General features: G+C 40.4%; 1 long non-coding RNA gene across 2 annotated transcripts; it reads left to right on the top strand.

Moving 5' to 3' along the window:
* Positions 1-902: 902 nt before the first annotated feature.
* On the top strand, positions 903-12,008 carry LOC105498756 (uncharacterized). 2 transcript variants are annotated; one of them, XR_003013417.2, is made up of 5 exons: positions 903-1,013; positions 1,114-1,261; positions 4,339-4,469; positions 8,523-8,651; positions 11,863-12,008. It is a non-coding gene; the product is annotated as an uncharacterized lncRNA (long non-coding RNA). The 2 variants fall into 2 exon arrangements; XR_011613032.1 differs by lacking the exon at positions 11,863-12,008 and adding an exon at positions 11,080-11,221.
* The last annotated feature ends 1,305 nt before the right edge of the window (positions 12,009-13,313 follow it).

The raw sequence follows: 13,313 nt of genomic DNA, 5'->3' as shown, positions 1-13,313 counted from the left end.
AGACTGGAGTGTTGGGATTGTCATCTGCAGTGTTCCAAATGGCTGCCCCATGTGGTTTGGGCTTCCTTACAGCATGGCAGCCTCAGGATAGTCAAACTCCTTACATGGTGCCTTAGAACTCCAAGAGCAAGTATTTTAAACAAATGGGGCAGAAGCCCTGTAACCTTTTACGACCTAGCATTGGAAGTCACATGGTGTCACTTTGGTAGAATGCTATTGGTCAAAACCGTTGTCAGCCTGCCTTGATTTAAGCAGAGGGTACCTAGACCCTACCTCTTTATGGGAATAATGCCAAATAATTTGAAGCCATGTTTTAAAAGGTACACAGACTGTCACATTAATTGGCATCTTTGTGCACATAACATAAAACAGGCCATTTAGCGAAAGGAGTACATTTTCATCAAAAGGCTAAATATCTCTAACTTTCTTTGATCATCTCTTAACACCTTAAGGAGCTAAAATGAATAATGACAATTCTAATTGCTTTAAACTGTGAAATACGCTACCCATCCCAGGTACTCTCTCTAGAAGTCTGGATTTCTTCTTTTGAATTTTAAGGCATTAGACTTTGAGGCAATATGGAATACTGTCTGGTCTGGAACCTTCTCTAGCCTGATATGTGACTTCCCTCCCAAAATGTGCTTCAGTTTCAAGTGTGGCTTCAGACCAATCAGGCTATCTCAAACAGAATTTATAATTAGGGGATACATTTGGATTTATATCAGGGAATATCACCTGGGGTCCACAGATAGAATACCGGGTGTCCATGATGTTGGATGGGAACAATTATATATTTATTTTCACTGATCTCTAGTTAAAATACAGCATTTTCTTCAATTACGAATGTAGGCAATAAATTATATTTATTGATTTTATGTATTTTTTCATTAATATTTTCAGTACCTGTGACTCCAGGATTTGCCAGCAAAAGAAGTCAACAATATTTTAACTTTAATCTTAGCCAAAAGGCCAAGAAGTGATGCTAGTATTTTCATATACTACTACAGTTGCAGGTATCCTGAAATTCTGTTTATGTTCATTACTACTTTAAAGTTGTGATAGTGATTAGCTATGCTTCCAAATGACATGTGACTACAGTCTTCATGTCTACAGACACACGTCTAACATAGCTGGGTAGTAATCCAGGCAACTCTGCCGCAAGTCATGGGCTCAGCCACCAGTCCACGGAGTCTCCAGTCACTTGGATTGCTTTGGACTAGTCTCTATCCCCAGTTGTCGATTAACTAAAACGTGAAACGAGGTAAGTTATTTTCATTGTTTGATAATGTTTTGCAAAACTAAACAGGACAAATGAGAATTTATAGCCCTTGCTAAGGTGGTGCAGTCTGTTCTTTCTGGAATGCCCAGAAGTTGCTCAGGTTTAGGATTCAGGTGCAACTGAGAGAGGAGGCCCCGTGAGTCAGGGCACAGAAACTTGATCCAGTGGTAAGCCCTGGTAACATTTTTCATTTGGAAGTTTTTTGGAAGTTTCAGTGTTCTGCCCTAATAGATGGGGCCATGTAATGAAAAGACAAGCTTTACAAAATTAGTATTTTGGGAGATAGGTGATACAGGCACATTGCACAAAATTGAAAAATTCAAAAGGAATTCAGTGAAAATATTTACATTACTACTGTCCTTCAGCCACCCAATTTCCTTCCCCAGAGACAACAACTGCTACCAGTTTTTTGGGTATAATTATCGATCAAATGAATATGTATGCAATCACCATCCACCATAAAGACATGCCAAGCTCCTACTATAACAAGAGTCCCTTATTTGGGGGGTATCATGAATATAATGCATGACATTATAAAATCCAAATTGTATGGACAGGAATCAGTGACAAAACAAAATCTTTCTTGATCCTTCTCCTTTTAAAAAACTTTTTTTGGATCTTTTATTTTTTGGTGCTTCTTGTGCCTAGCTCTATACATTCAATAAAGTGCTTATATCTCTATTTCTGGACTTATCAACTTCAGATAGGACCCTCCAGTATGATATGTTTTAGCTAAAGCAACCTAAATTAACTAATGTAAGTGAACTCCTCTCTTTCCATTTTTCAGTTAGTTATTCTTTTTAATTCCTCTTTTGGTTGTCTTTACAACTTTAAAAACTGTTTCTTTTATAGTGTCAACATCAATTAACATTTGTTTTCTGCTCTATAAATATGATTATTTATTCCATGTATTGTCTATATGTTCATTCTAAATATTTACAATAATTCAAAACTTCTATCTTGTAAGTTTTTATGAAATATTATAACTTAATACAAATAGTTGTTTTTCCAAGATGATTATTGTGATTGGACCTTTAGAGAAGGAAATGCAATCAAAACTGCTGCCATGCAAACCAGTGTTAATAGTAACACCAATTCTTATGGGATACTACCAATCCCCCTGTAAAGATGAGGATGTAGAGATCTGAGGGGTTCAGAACCTTGTCCCAAGGTCTCACCATATTTAGTAGAGCAAAGTAGACATGGCTTAAAACCAGGCAGTCTAATTCTAGTCCATGATATTAACTATTGCACTGTTCTGCCTCTTTAAGCAACAACGTCAAATGGATTCTCTTGCCTTTAACTTCGTCAAATTCCTGTCACCTGAAATTCTTCGTAGTGAAGAATATATGAAAATAGTTGAAATAAGGTGTAAAAATAACCCCTTTGCCCTTCCCGTTACCATTGTCCACCCCCAAAAAACCAACGTTGATAGTCTGGTGGGTTGTCTTTCCAGTACTTTCTCTATGCAATTTAACGAGCTCACATACTTTACCAATTGCCTGCTTTTTGATTTGGATATCTTCCCATATGAGCATATAAAAATCTACTACATCCTGTTGAGACAGCACTTTAAAACTCCTTTATATGGATGTGCCCTATTGATGGATGTTTGGATTGCTTCCAGTTTTCACTATTACACACAAAGCAGCCAAGAACATCTTAGTTCGTGCTCTTTGGGCACATGTGTTTTTCTCTAGGATATGTTGGTACCAATGAAATTGCTGAGAGTATAAGCACAGTTAAAATCATGATAACTCTTGCAAAATTGCTTCCCCTCTACACACAGAAGGCTTTAAAATGTAAACTTCTTCTATGTTGAATGAGAATGTTTGTTTCTTTATAGCACCTTCAACATTTGAAATCATCAATATTTTTACTTTTTGTCAGGCTGATGGGCAAAAAATTGATAAACTGATTGTTCATGTGTGATTCTTTTATTACTAATAAGGTTCATCATATTTTTATTGACATTTCGCCATCTATTTGTTAACATTTGTAATTCCCCTGCAAATTTGCAAATTGCCTGTTCATAGCCTTAGCTCATTTAACAATTAAGATATGGGCCTCTTATAGATATGTAGGAGATCTGTATAGTTTAGATAATCCTTTATTTAGTGCATTGTATATATTTTCCTCCAATGGCGTGCTTGTTTTTCAATTTTATTTGTGGTTTCCTTTGTCATACAGAATTTTAAATTTCTATGTAGCCAAATCTGTTAATCTGCCATTGGATATTTCAATTAGTATCTCAAAACCAAGGTGTTTAAAACTGCCTTTCCCATAGTGCCCCCAAATACCTTCTCCTCTTGATCGTTGGAAACTTGAGTTCTTTTTTTTTTTTTTTTTTTTTTTTTTTTTATGAGGGCAGTTGGAAAACTTCATGGTCAATGATCTTGTAATTTTTTTAAAAAGTAAAAGAGAAGTGTAAAGATATCTTTTAAAATGCAGTTATCATGCTCTTCCATGTTGCAACAGAAAACAATAGGTTGATAAGGTGGTGACTGCAAGTTCCTGCACTGAAACATTATTACAAATTACTCAGTGTGTTGCCTGAGGATAGGTCCTCCACCCTGATGTTGTCAAACTTTATTTGGTTCTCTTTAGCTCACTAATCTCCAAACCAGACCACTTTTCAGCCCACAGAGACCTGCCTTTTTATTGTGAGCACAATAAGGGTCGAAAGCATGTGGAAGGAATGGTTCAATGTTTTGCATGAACCCCAGGGCAGGTGTTCCTTCATGGTGGTAAAAATGGTTCCTGAATTCTACCCATGTTGGAGTGAAAGTTGATAGCAAACCTAGGAGACACGATCAGTTTAAAAAATAGGGCTTCTTTCCTTCCTTCATGGGCTCCTCTCCATGCCTCATGCTCCTCCTGACCCTCCCATCTGCCCCGGCAAGGAAGAGAGCACACTGCTTTCTGTTCATTCTTTGCCCTCTTTCTTGGCTTCCATAGCTATGCCTTGGGGACCTCACAGTAACTTCCCAGTGCAGAGCACTTGACTGCACGGAACCTGGATTGACTCAAACCTGTGAATTTCCCTTCCTGAAACATAGGATGCCATGGAGTCCCCCAACTGGCTTCATAAATTTGGTGTCACATTGTAAATCAAGCAGCTGCAGAGTGGCTGGGACATCTGCTTGGCTCTGTTATTCTCTTAACTCCAAAAGGAAACGAACTCAAAAAGGTCAGTAAAATGTGCACATTGCCAGCAAGTGCCTGTATTGTTCTTCCCAGGCATGGATAAAAAATATCAGAATCTTTTGCTTGTTAAAAGTAAAATTTTGTGTACACACACACACACACACACACACACACACACACAGACACACGAATATCATAGCTTCATGGAACTCTGCCTAAAGGATAAGGCAATATCCTTTGTTTGCTTTTGTAGAAAAGCAAATAAATAAGTGGTATCCTGGAGTTTACCTAGCTATCTATTCATTTTTACCAATTTAAAGATGCTGGAAACAGTGACAGAAAATAGCTAAAGAGGATGAAGAGGATGCAAGACAGGAACTGCTCTCCATAACCATTAGGTTGGACATGAGAGGCTGCTTTCTTTAACAGAATTTTTCCGATTTTCCTTTCACATAGAGAGTGTTAGACTAGGCTGCGCTGTGCTTACAAACATCCTTTCCCTATTCCCCACCCACAGCTGCATTTTACTAACTTTACATCACACGGGTTCGTTTCTGGCTCTCGCAGGCCTGACTGGGGACAGATAATCCTCCCGGGAATTGAACTGCATGCTGGGAGGAGGGGAACTCAGTACCAGAGGGTTGCACACCGCTTTTAAGGGCAGTTCTGTAAGTGATGGATGTTACTTCTGCTTCGTTCCTTTTCACCAGAACTGGTCACATGTCCCTACCATGGGGGTTTGGAAATATGGAAGAGCCCATTTGATAAGTAGTAAAGGTCTCTGACACCCAAGCTGTATCTGAGGCAGACATAAAAAAGATATAATTCCTCATTTTCACTACTTAATTTTTGACTTAGCAACGGCCCCTTCACACTTCCTTCTTTCTTTTCACTTCTACTACCAATAGCCATACAAATATGCTAAAATCTAATTTTAAATAAAAGGTAAAAAACCAATATGACTTAGAAGGTGTGTATACAGAAGAATATCTATGGACTGTATATAACTCTATATAAATAAAATTATTCTATCCCAAAATATAGAGTTCTTAATTAAAAGTTCCCAACCAAGTTAATTCCCAGCCCCTAAACAGTTTCTAGAGTAGACTACGTGTTCAGCAGCACGAAACACCTTCACTATAAACCCTCCTGACCAACACTAATTAAATATACAGATTCCTGGTCTCTGTCCTAAATCCACTTACACCAGAATTTCCTGGGGTAGGGCCCGTTTTGAAAGAGCACCACAGATAATTCTAATAAACACTGAAATTTGAGAAAGGCTAACTTTTATTAATTTTCCCAGGAGCATTTACATATTTCAAAGGACAGTTGAAAGAAGGAAATGTTTCATATGAAGGAGTGATTTACTAAAAGCTGAGATTCAAGCACCAGTGTGGTAGTAGTCTTCAAGTGAGGGCCTTTCTGTATTGGGCCATACTCAGCATGTTTGCTTATGTAGCTATTCAGCTACATAAAGATGACATGTACAATATTTTGGGGGCATCCTATAGTATTCTATTGTTGCATTTGCTGGCTCATCCTCCTGGAAGATAGTTTCTTATTAATGGCTTTTCCATTTTGGCTGTGGAGTCATCTTCAGTGGTTTTTGTTTTGTTTTGTTTCCTATGGGATTCTCAGATCCCTAGAATATGAAAGTATCCCTACAGAGTAGTTTTTGCTTAGTTTTACCAGGAGTTCTGTGGATTTCACTTGCTCAGGACAACTTGCCTGAGGTTGACTTCGTGACACATGCAGAGAATTCGTGACACATGCAGACAATTTTTCAGTCCTGTGCATCCAAGGCCAAGGGCAGATATATTTCCTTGCTGCTTGGTAGGACATCTGTAATGTTTGTTTCCAGTCTCTTCTTCTTGAAGAAAATAGTCCCTCCAGTCTTCTCAGGGCAGATATCTTCTCCCTCAGGGGCATCAGAATTTCTAGATCTGATCTGATCTCCCCAACACCTGTCCTTTGGAAGCCGTAGCATCATCGCTAAGATATAACTCTGTAACTTTTAATTTCTCCTTTTCCTTCCTGGTACCTGAAAATATTCATGTCTTTATTTTGAATTCAGCTTAGAATGTTGGCTCTATTTGATCCACTATGTGTTTGGAGCCAGGCCCGGGAAAAAGCTTATACTTCATGACTCCAGTCTGCCATTTCTCCTGAAGTTTTATAAGGTTTTTTAGGAGGCGTGTTACTTTACACTTAGTTATATTCATTTGTTTTGTGCTGCCACGGCTGTTTTGTTTGGTGAATTTCCTCTGCTCTTGAACAATATTTGATGTTAAAAAGGTTCCATTTCAAGCAGAAAACAGGCCATTAGTCACGCTCTCCCACGGAACTGAGTTTATTTTCCTCACATAGTTCTCATCACACTATACTGTGGTCAGTTCCAGACAGCTTTGTCTTCTGCACCGTAGGCTTCTGGGCCCAGTGATCAGATCTCATTAATCTTTTTATCTCCAGTACTGGCACAGGGCCTAGCACATAGCATTGGACAGAAGATATTTGTGCTATTGGTTATTAAATAGAAATCCTTGCCGATGATGATGATGATGGCGATGAGCGCTACCACAGCAGGAAGGGCCTCGCAGAATTCTGGTCCTGGTATGGATGGCTAGAATGTCCTTCTCCGTTTATTGGATTTTTAAGTGCTGTTAATGGCTATTAACTAGTCTGTGTAGATTAACACCTGCTCCCTGCCTGGATGCATACACAGCCATTAGTTGCAGAGAATAGCCTCCCTGAGGGATCAAAAATACATAAAAATTCGGGAAAGGGTTTGTATCCTTTTTCTCAGTGATGGCCTCGGGTCCCCAGGTACATGTTCCGCGACCATCTGCTACAAGCTCTGCCTGCCCCTCCACCCACTCAGCCTCCTTTCCTCCCTCTCTTCCTCCTATCCTTCCAATCTTACTCTCTTTTTTCTTTCTTTTACAGCTATAGGTGAGGTGCTTTGCTGAGCAAAATCATAATAATTTATAATAAATATTCGTTGAGTTAATTCTCTAATTATCCTTAAAAGGACAAAAATACAGTCTAGCTCATTTTTTCATACAAAGGCATCCTCTAATGTATAAGTGAATTATAACCGTTAGCATTTACTAACCACATCATCATCTACTGAGTACTTGTTGCTAAGCATTTCACACCTATGGAATCATTTCTCCTTGTACATGACCTGTGCGATGGAGGATATTACACATATGTTGAATCTTATTGGAGGCAGGGAGTAGGCAGAGAATAATGCATTCCAGAGCTGAGGTCTGAACACAGCCTGTCTGGCTATAAAGGCTGTCCTCCTAAACATTGTACATGCTCCACACGGTACCCTTCAGCTGAACACTCCCTGTGGAGGGTCCACCAGGCCCACCCACACAGTTGGAATTCTTGTTTTTGATTCAAGAGTGATATAGAGAGCTAGAGAGTGCTGGGCTCCTCTTTCCTTTCCAGACTGGCAGACTCAGAAAGATGAGGAACCAGAGACATTAGATTTTCTATGGCAAGTCTGAGGCTGACAGCTGGGGCCAGTATCAAGGAATTGTGGTCTAAATATCTTGTACTCCTCTTCTGGTTTCCAGATGATGAGGGTAATATTCCAAGGATGTCATGATAGCAATATTAAAATTATTATTGTTAATATTAGAAAGATAAGGCAATAGCCTCAAGAAGAGAATACCCAAACTAAGTTTCTCTAATAATCCAAAGTCTGTTTTGAGATGCAAGCAAGTGTATTTTACAGTTTAAAAAGAGAGATAGAGAAAGGAAGAAAGAAAATGCTAGCCTTAACACAGGCTCTAAAGGCTGCCAGCCTCTGTGTGGGTGATGTCCAGCACCATAAGAGAGGACGTTTGGCTAAGGCAGGACTCTCAATAAGAGAGGATGGTTACCTATTCTGCTCTGGGGACAAGGATCTAGAATATCATTATGTGTGTGTATTTCTGTGTAGGGTCCATTGAACCAGATATCTATTCATTAGTCTCTGGCAACTCTGTGTTAATAAAGAAGATTAAGCGGAGGACACGGGGGAGCCTCCAGAAAATTTCTTTGGGAGGAAGCTCACATGCATTCTTTGTCTCTTCTGGCTTAGCTCCTTCCAGTTGGCTGAGCCTTAAAGGATGGTTGGAGATCCAGCAGCCATCTTGGACCATGAGGTGAATCACGATGAAGCAAAATGACAGAAAGAGCCAAGATCCTTGTCCTGTGGAAAGCAATACAGGTCCTGCACTGCTTTTGTTACACAAGTAGAAAAGTACTTTTAGTTTATTTATTTATTTTTGAAACAGAGTCTCACAGAGACTTGCTCTGTCTGGCCCAGGCTGGAGTGCAGTGGTGCGATCTCAGTTCACTGCAACCTCTGCCTTCCAGGTTCAAGCGATTCTCGTGCCTCAGCTTCCCAAGTAGCTGGGATTACAGGCACATGCCACCATGTCCGGCTAATGTTTGTATTTTTAGTAGAGACAGGTTTTTGCCATGTTGGCCAGGCTGGTCTCAAACTTGACCTCAAGTGATCCAACTGCCTCAGCCTCCCAAAGTGCTGGGATTATAGACATGAACCATCGTGCTGTCCCTTTTAGCTAATTTAAACACCGGCTAATTTAGATTTTATACCATTTGCAGCTAAGCCTAATTGTAGCTGATCCATCCTATACTAAGTGACTCCCAATGGACACTACACGGCATAAGTTGGAAAGAATCAAAGCCTACTTAACACTGGAATTGTTTTGTGTGTAGCACAAAACAGACCAGAGAAATCCTGTTTGAACAATGGTGGGGATATTCACACTGCTTGAACATTGTTCCCAAGCTGTGATAGAGGAAGAGGGGAACTTCCTCTAACTTTTTCTGTGTTGCTTTCACTTCTCACCAACTTCCTTTTGCCAGGTGCCTTTGCTGTTTTGATTAGAGAATGCTAGGTTGCTGATTGCTCCATCTCATGTTAGGTAAAGTGGGAATTTGGTGAGGCCCATTCCTTGCATTAGCACAGGATGCTAAAAGGGTCTCCGTGATGCTGAAAAGCCAGGCTCCATTTCTTTTTCTCCAGAGAGAGAGGCTATGTGGATGAAGATGATGAGGATAGTGGGGGCAAGATGGATGCTCTGGGACAGAAGTGCACTTTGCTTTTGGAAAACAAACAGGCCTCTCCTGTTGACAAGCCAGTTCTGCTAAGTGAACCCTGGATAGAAACTAAGGGAACATTTAAGAGTGAGTGGAATTTTAAGAATTGCACAATGCAGTGAGATGGCAGTCACACTGAAGGCTTTGCAATTATTCTTGCTGATAGTAAAGGATCTTATCATGATCCCGCTGGGCCAGGATGAAGCCACTTCCTCCACATGGATGTGATGGTATCTCGTGACTTGGCTCCCAAACAACTCCTGCTTAGAAGCTGATACTGCACTTGGAAAAATATTTCTAACGTTTGAATAATGGCAATACACTGTGAGTCTTGAAATGGTTTCCCAGCTTGAGCAAGGACAAGGACTTTATTGAAGGATTGTGCTTGAGAAGAAATGATTGGCAATTATCTGCCTCATTATGCCTTTTGGGGCAGTATGAACAAACAGGGCATAAAAGTAATACATGTCTTTAGCTTTTGGATATATGGGGAACATTACATACATTAATAGCAATGGTAGAACTGACCAGACGCTGGATACGTTCTAAGCACTTTACCTATGTTAGCACAGCTGATCCAATAGTCCCACAAGGCAAATGCCATCACTGTCCTCATTCCGATTTTCAGATGAGGAAACAAAGACATGGTTATTAACTTGTCCACAGTTACAGGGTTAGGTTACATACAGTTAGTATAAGATAGAGATGGAATTTGAACCAGAGAGTGGGTTCCAGAGTGCAAGCTCTTAACCAGTACACCAGACCATCTGTTGACATTGATTGAACACACACACACACACACACACACACACACACACACACACACACACACATAGTTTGGCTGTGTCCCCACCCAAATCTCATCTTGAATTGCAGCTCCCATAATTCCCATGTGTTGTGGGAGGGACTTGGTGGGAGATAATTGAGTCATGGGGGCGGTTTCTTCCATACTATTCTCATGGTAGTGAATAAGTCTCACAAAATCTGATGGTTTTATAAGGGGAAACTCCTTCTGCTTGTTTCTCATTGTGTCTCTTGCCTGCTGCCAATGTAAGGCATGCCTTTCACCTTCTGCCATGATTGTGAAGCCTCCCCAGCCACATGGAATTGTAAGTCCATTAAACCTCTTTTCTTTATACATTACCCAGTCTTGGGTATGTTTTTATCAATCAGCAGCATGAAAATGAACTAATACGCGCACACACACACACACACACATATACACACACGATATCGAGGAAACGTAAAAGTGTCAAGTTATCCATCCTCAGATACTGGACAGCTCTTTCTTTTTAATAGTTATTGACAGCAACTTGTGCATACCTTTTGAATAGTCAAGGTTATTAAGAATTATCCTCATTCTCTAAAATTAGAGTTGACACCATCTGTGTGACTTTGGACAAGTAATGTAACATTTCCAAGCCTTGGTTTTCTTATTTGTAAAATTGCAATAGTAATGATTTTCCTACAGGGTTGCTAGGGACATTAAGCAAGAGAGACGATGTAAAACGCTTGTCATACGCTTTCAGTACGGCAGGCATAAGTCATGTCCTGGAGTCAGGAGTGGAGGCAATATCGCCTGAAGAGGAGAAAGTTAAGAGTGGGGAGAGTGTTTCCCTTGATGCAAAATCTGGATGCCTACCTTGATGGAGGCAGATGTAAGTGGATACCAGAAACAAAAACTGTCCACTTCAGTGGCTGGCCCATGTGAGAAACTCGGTAAATGCTGGCTTCAGACCTGTTGTGGCATTAAACTCATGGAATGCCACTCTGAAACATTTTTCTTTGAATTGTGCAAGCTAGAATGGCATCCAGGAACTTTAACAGGTTGATAGATGTCATCATTAGAATTGCAAGAAAGTACATTACATCCTTACCTTGCTTTTTATTCAGCGTTTCCTTCCACTCCCACATTGTATTCCCCCAGTGATCTTAAAAGCCTTCCCCATCCTTGCTTCTAATATGAAGACCAGAGATCAAGTGGTAGATAATGTGTCGACCGTATCTTATCAGGCAGTCTTCCAGCAAACTCTCACTAAAGCCCCGGCTTTAGAGAACATAATCCAATGTAGAATTTGGAGGAAAATTATTATTGCAAGGAGAAATAGAATCAGGAAGCCAAACTTTCCCCCTTTATTATAACTAGTCAAGTTAATTACTCGTTGTTATTCATTTATTTATTCACTCAACAAATATCTATTTAGGTACCTGCAACATATCTGGTTCTAGGTGGGTACTGGAACTACAAGGGATGGGAGCTCCTTTTTTTAAAAAAATTATTTGTCTCATTTTTCTTACCCCTTCCATCACAGAATAAAACCTGATGTCTGAGCTGAATCCCAGTCGTGAAGAAGCTTTTCCACCATTCCTGTCTGTGTTTTTCTAAGTGTGCTCTTGAAGTTCCACATTTCCCAGGGTAAGTGGTAGGGTCTTCCAAGGAGTTAGAAAGGAATGGGTAGGCAGGTGGCCATGCCTCTTTTATCTCTTCTATATTTTGGGGTTTCTCATAAGGATACTTTCAAAGAAAGGGACACACACACACAGAGGTGTTAGAATCAGACAATCCGGTCTAAATTCCAGCTCTGCCAGTGACACTCTAAGTATGTGACTTTGGGTAAGTTACTAGATCTCTATAGGACTATTTTCTTATGGGTTAAAATGAAGAGGATAACAAGTGCCTCATAGAAATACTTCATAGAACTTCGTAGAATGTGGTGAGGATCCAATGAGATAACCTATGTGATAAGTATTTGTCACAGTGCCTGGCATGTAGTAGGAACTTACTAAAAGTTTATTTTCATCCTCATTTCCCTTTCTCCGTCTTCTTCCCATTCTTCCTGCCTTCCCCTCTCCCTGTCTTCTAACGTCACCTTAGGGGTAGCTGGTACAGGTCTAGATGTTCACAGAGATTGATCTAAGTTGTAGCAATTGTTGTCCCTTCTACATGGACCCGCCTCCTTTCCTTGAGTCTCTTGTGGAAGTGACTGCCTGTGAGAGACGCCAGCTGGTGGAGGGATTGGGACCTCCGAGACAGGCCTCCACTTTTCTCAGCAGTAAAAACTGGGATGACCTTGGCTGCCCCACTTTGGGAACAGCACTCCTGGGAACATCATGATACTGGCAGGAACAACGAACCCGAGGGTTGGGGGCAGAAGAAATGCTTCTCTTTTTAATTACCCGCAGAACAAACTCATTGTGAATACTCTCCTATATGCAAACGTGGAGAACTGGTACCTACTGTAGTCAGAAATTTTGAGTGCCAAGTTACAGACACACAACTCAAGTTGGTTTAAGCATAGAGAGGGAATAACTGGTTAAGGAGCCAAAAATCCACGTGGCTTCACAATGGCTGTTTTCAGTCACTAAAACCATGTCCTCAGAATCTGTCTCTCAATATCAGTTCTTCTTTCTTAGGCAGGTCCTCCTCTTGTTGCAGCAAAATAGTCACTAACGATGCCAGGAGTTTTTTTCTACCATCTTTGCAACCACAGCTAAAAGAGAGCATCCCTTTTCTGCTGGTTCCTGCAAGAATTCCCAGACTGAGTCATCTGTCCATCCTGACCCAATCCCTGTGGGGAGCAGGACACACTTGTTCTGATTGGCCAGGCTTCCCTGCTGGAAGGAGAGATTAATCAAATATAGGGTAAATTTAGGCAGTGTTACCAGAAGAAGGGATATTAAGGGCACACAAAACAACAGGTGTTTCCTCCAGGCTCAGAACTTTCATGCATTTTCTTATAAAATATCTAAATCTTACAAAGAA

The sequence above is a fragment of the Macaca nemestrina genome, chromosome 14, assembly GCF_043159975.1.
Source record: "Macaca nemestrina isolate mMacNem1 chromosome 14, mMacNem.hap1, whole genome shotgun sequence".
NCBI lineage: Eukaryota > Metazoa > Chordata > Mammalia > Primates > Cercopithecidae > Macaca > Macaca nemestrina.
This window is presented reverse-complemented; position numbering and strand designations above follow the sequence as displayed.